The sequence below is a fragment of the Mustelus asterias genome, chromosome 22 (genome assembly GCF_964213995.1).
Source record: "Mustelus asterias chromosome 22, sMusAst1.hap1.1, whole genome shotgun sequence".
In the NCBI taxonomy this organism is placed as follows: Eukaryota; Metazoa; Chordata; class Chondrichthyes; order Carcharhiniformes; family Triakidae; genus Mustelus; species Mustelus asterias.
The window spans coordinates 58,928,919-58,935,084 of NC_135822.1; positions in this window are offsets into that span (position 1 = coordinate 58,928,919).

The following is a 6,166-nucleotide window of genomic DNA, read 5'->3' on the forward strand; positions in this document are numbered from 1 at the left end:
GAGGGAGGGAGGGAAGGAGGGAGGGAAGGGAGGGAGGGAAGGAGGGAGGGAAGGAGGGAGGGAAGGAGGGAGGGAAGGAGGGAGGGAGGGAAGGAGGGAGGGAAGGAGGGAGGGAAGGAGGGAGGGAGGAGGGAGAGGGAAGGAGGGAGGGAAGGAGGGAGGGAAGGAGGGAGGAAGGAGGGAGGGAAGGAGGGAGGGAAGGAGGGAGGGAGGGAGGGGGATGGGGTGGGGGGGATGGGTGGGGAGGGGAGGGGGAGGTCAGGGACTGAATGCAGAGGGAGACTGAGGACTGGTAGTCAAAATAGATGGTTTTAAAGTTAGGCTGACAAGTAACAAGATCGACGAGGTGAGGGAAGAAACTGCAGTGTGGATATTGAAATCATAAATAGTCTTTGTCGAATAGTGCTGCAGTCACTGACCTGTAGAGGGCATAGACGCGTGTACAATACTTCCCGACCAACTCAAACACCCCGTTAACCTGGTGTGATGCAGAGGGGGATTAATGGGCACTATTAAATCCTGGAGTATGCACAGAATCTTCCCGATTATAACAAGCCACTTGGTAAATAACTGCAACTCAAGGGGCCTCCCGAATGGACACAACATTCTGCTTTTCAGAGAATAGAATCCCTGCAGTGCAGATGGAGTCCATTCGGCCCATCAAGTCTGCACTGACCCACAATCCCACCCATGCCCTATCCCCTTAACCCCACCTATTTACCCGAGCTAGTCTCCCGAACACTAAAGGGCAATTTTAGCATGGCCAATCGACCTAACCTGGTAGATTAGGTTTGGAGTGTGGGAGGAAACTGGAGCAAACCCACACGAAATCTAAAATACAAGAACTAGAGTACGAGAAACTTAAAATACCAACCCAGCTGTTAAAAAAACACGGCCAATCACAAATCCAAGCTCACAGGTCCATCCGATGTGCGGGTTAACTGCTCTCCAGATAACAGTGTTGTCGGGATGTTGGTACCTTTCAGTGGGTCTAAAGAAGTCTCTGTACTCAGATGTAGGTTCAGTGCAATTCTTCATTGACTCTTTGGTCTATTTATAAATGTACACTGAAGGGTACAAAGGAGGAGCTGTCTCCATGAGGGAAGGTGGTGACATGATGGTATAGTCACTGGACAAGTAATCCAGTTGTGTCCAGAATAATGTTCTGGGGACCCGGCTTCGAATCCCGCCAAGGCAGGTGGCGAAATTTGAATTCAATAAAAAGAAATCTGGAATTAAGAATCTACTGATGACTCCGGAACCACTGTCGGAAAAACCCACCTGGTTCACTTAGGGAAGGAAATCAGCCGTCCTTACCCGGTCTGGCCTACATGCGACTCCAGAGCCACAGAAATGTGGTTGACTCTTAACTCCCCTCTGAGATGGTCGAGCAAGACACTCAGTTCAAAGGCAATTAGGGATGGGCAATACATGCTGGCCCAGCCAGCGATGCCCATGTCCCATGAATTAGGAAATAAAATGCTGGTTGGCGCACGTCTCTCTGTCCAACACGGGGCTGACCCTGGATGTGTGCCGATCATATGCTCTCCTACATCACTAAGTGGGCGGGTGGTACTATACTCAGACCCACATTAACCCCAGACGTGCCAGACCCTTGCATTACAATCGACACCACCCTCTCCCAATCATCACTCAAGGCTCTCAATTCAGTTCACAAGCAACGTATGTTAAGCAATGCTTCTGGCAGCAAGATGTGCGGGTTCGGTTAACTGGCCACGCTCAATTACCCCTTCGTGTCAGGGACATTAGCAGGGTAAATGCATGGGGTTACGGAGATAGGGCGGGATTGTAGTCGGTACAGGCTTGATGGGTCGAATGGCCTCCCCCTGCACTGTAGGGATTCAATGATGCTGAGAAACACAGGGCTCTGAGGTGAACTTAAAAGGGAAGAACAACTTGCCTTGTTGGACTTGGGGGTGATGTTGGGAGAATTACAATGGGAAAAGGTTGCTGGAACATGGCATGTGATACGGTGGCTCAGAGATGATCACACTGAAGGTCGTATCCGAGTGGTCAGTTTACCCGGGTCAGTGAGAAATAGCTCAAACAAAGCAGAGTCCAATGACTCAGAATGACTCAAACTGCTCAGGTGATCAAATGGGCATTCAAGAGAGGACTCAGTGCACTTCGCACGGTGTCATAAAATGACAAGATTGGAAACCCGGCAAACCAGAACAAAATTCTCGTGACTGTGATCGGATTACCCTCCCTGGTTCCACATGACCCCCTGCTTTCTGGTCCCAACCCCCCCCCCCCCCCTCTCAGGACCCCCACTACTGGTCATCTAACATGTCCCTCCCTCCTCAGATCAGAGCACCCCACCAACTGCAGAATACTTGACTATGGAGTCACATAGCTTTTTGGGCACCTCCAACCTCTTTACGACTGCCAAAGAGTTGTGTTCAGAGAAGATAAAAGGACAATGTGCCATGCTCAATTGCCCCTTCGTGTCCAAAGATGTGCGGGTTAGGTGAATTGGCCATGCTACATTGCCCCGAGTGTCAGGGGCATTAGCAGGGTAAATACATGGGGATTATGGGAATAGGTCCTGGGCAGGATTGTTGCCAGTGTCGGCTCAATGGGCTGAATGGCCTCCTATTGCACTGAAGGGGATTCTCGGATTCCCTGCAGTTACCAACGGACTCTCGGCCCCATGTGATCCTTCTAAACTCCATCACTGCCGGCAGCTCTCCAGAGACATAATTAATCTAAAAACAATCCAAAATAAAAATAACTTGCCTGTCAAATGGTGAAAGCTTTAAATATAGCCAGCGATTAACAAGCACTTAGGAGTAGGGTACATGCCAAATGCGGAGACTGGGCAGAGGAGGTCTCTTCATGCCCAGTGTACAACAGGAGTGGACACAATCACATCTTTAAGGCCACATTTTGCAGCAAGTACTTTAGTAAGTTAGTAACTGACCCCGGTACACTGCCTGATTAACAATACATTCAGGAGAAACATTCTCCTCTTCCCATTATTAGTACAGAAAATTAAACTGATTTCCCACATTTTGCCCACTTTTCCACAAAACAAATACAGAACAATAATCATGGGTGACACGGTGGCACAGTGGGTTAGCACTGCTGCCTCACAGCACCAGGAACCCGGGTTCAATTTCAGCCTTGGGTCACTGTCTGTGTGGAGTTTGCACATTCTCCCCGTGTCTGCGTGGGTTTCCTCCGGGTGCTCCGGTTTCCTCCCACACTCCCAAAGTGCGTGGGTTAGGTGGACTGGCCATGAGAAAGTTGAGGTTACGAGGGGGCAGACTCGATGGGCCGAATGACCTCTTCTGCCTGTCAGGATTCAATGATCAGTTACACAATGTGTAACCGTCCCAAGTTATTGCTTTATTCAGTAGGTGAGGTGGCCTCCACAACGTAATGTGAGATAGTAACAGTACATGGGTTGCTCAGTGGGGAAAGGGTTCTACAACGCGGGGTCTTACCAAGCGTGTTATTGCCTCGCAGGGCAAGGGCGTTCACTGGGAAATCATAGATGCCCAGGGAGAGGTGAAAAGCAGCTTCTCTCAATGTCAAGGCAAACCTGACACCATGAAGTCCCAGTGAAATCAAGGCCAGTGAAGAGCCAGAGGGGAAATCTTCTTCAGAGCACCCAGGCCTGGCACAACGGAAGGTGCTGTGCACTTGGAGGCCATTTATCACAGTGCCTGGACATCAATGTGGGCTTCATCGGTCCAACCAACTCCAGCTGCTTCATCAATGACCTTCGTTCCATCTTTGGATCAGATGTGAATGCGTCCGTGTACAATAACACCGAGTCCAGTGGTGTTCAACACTGGGGTTGCCAACTGTGATCATAACATGCCCCAACCCTCCCGTCCCCGAGCCATTCACTGGACAACACTTGTGACTACTGCCTTCCTGCACCATTACCCAACTGGCCTGTCAGCCAAACAGCCTTTAGTCCCTCCCCTTTTCAATATCTTGATATCTCTCTCAGGACCCCCACTTTCCAACGTGCGGCTGAAAGGTGAGAAGCAGGGCTCAGTTCACGGAACACTGGCACCAGCAGTGGGGAAATTGGGCCCTGGAGCACAGGAACATGCTTCACACCAACCATGCCCGTGTCCTGGTGAAATGTGGACGTGGAGAGATGTCTTTGGACTAAATAATGAGACGAGGGAGGAGGGTTCACATGGGGGACGATTGGAAAGTGAAGGAGAAAAGACAAAGCGTTAACGCAGGGTAACGATACAGGGCGATGGACCAAAGATCGATCAAGAGCCTGGCAGTCCGGATGATTGTGCCAACAAAGATTATCCATATCGCTGGAGCACCATTAACATGCAGGTCCATAGTCAATGCCCCCATCGAACACTGTACCTGATGAGTGAGCGAGGGCGGGCGAGTGGTAGTGCAAGGGTTGTGGTGGGCACGGAGGGGTGGGGGACGGGGCACGGGCGTGTGAGTAAGGGCACACGAGAGCGTGAGAGATGGAGCAGATACAGGGAGAGAGAGAGAAACAGATGATGCTCGCTCGAGCGTGACAGGAAGGGACAGGTTATACAAAGGAGTGCACCAGCAAATGTCACCCTTTGGAGAATCTGTAGTAAAACCTATATATAGGGTGATCTGGAAATGGATTCCAGTATTACCATAGATCCGTAGAATCCCCACAGCGCAGAAGCTCATCGAGTTTGCACTGATTCTCCAAGACAGCATCCCACCCAGACGTCTCTCCCTCCATCCTCTCCCGGTAACCCCACACATTCACCATGGCCAATCCACCTAATCTACACATCTTGAGACACTAAGGGGCAATTTAGCATAGCCAATCCACCTAACCTGCACATCTTTGCAGTGTAGGAGGAAACCAGAGCACCCGGAGGAAACCCACGCAGACACGGGGAGAACGTGCAGACTCCGCACAGACAGTGACCCGAGGCCGGAATTGAACCCGGGTCCCTGGCGCTGTGAGGCAGCAGTGCTAACCACTGTGCCACCGTGCTGCCCTGGTGCATTAGATACACTAGGATCCACGTCTTGAAGTTGGAGGATGACCAACACCATTGCTGTAAACTGAAGATCAGGAACAGAACACACAACTGCAATGCCTCTGCAGCCTTGTTACAATCTGACCTTGGAACCCCTGGTCAGGTGACCCACCCCCCCCCACCATGACGTGTCCCTTATTGTATCTGACACAGACTCCATCACCCTGTTATTGTGACAAAACCTTCTTTCATATGTTGCATCATCAAAAGCACGACACACAGGAGGAGGGAACACTCACTGTCAGCATTCGAAGCTTGCCTCAACCAATGTGGCGGCTGCCAGGGTTCTGGTGTGGCTTGTCAACAACGTCCCCCTTTCATAAACACGCACTCCTTCTCAACAGTTTACTCATCCTATTGGGGCAGCAGGGTAGCACAGTGGTTAGCACTGCTGCCTCACAGCGCCAGGGACCCGGGTTCGATTCCCGGCTTGGGTCACTGTCTGTGTGGAGTCTGCACGTTCTCCCCGTGTCTGCGTGGGTTTCCTCCGGGTGCTCCGGTTTCCTCCCACAGTCCGAAAGACGTGCTGATAAGGTGCTAAATTCTCCCTTGGTATACCCGAACAGGCGCCAGAGTGTGGCGACAAGAGGATTTTCTCAGTAATTTCATTGCAGTGTTAATGTAAGCCTTACTTGTGACTAATAAATAATCTTTACTTTTAAAACCCACAAGCGGATGAAACCAGTAACCTCGCTTTTTGTTGGTAGCCATGGAAACTGGTGTCATGGTTCCCAAGCGTCAACGCACAATCTGGAGACGCTTACTCCGGCTCAAGGGAATTCTCATTGGTCGCAAACTTTCTTCTCGCCTTGCATTTGAAAGCTTCACCTCTCTGATGGGAAGCAATGGAAGGGACACCGCTGTCAGATGACCAGTCTGGAGTCCAGTTCTTCCTCTGAGCCTCTCACTGAGCAAAGCACACTCACTGCCGATGTCATATCCATGTTGCCATCCCATAGAGGAGGTGGCAGTTTGAAGCATATTTTATTCCATTCATTCGTGGCACATGGCTGTCGCTGGCTGGGCCAGCATTTATTGCCCATCCCTCGTTCCCCGAGGGCAGTTGAGAGTCAACCACATTGCTGTGGCTCTGGAGTCACATGTAGGCCAGACCGGGTAAGGACGGC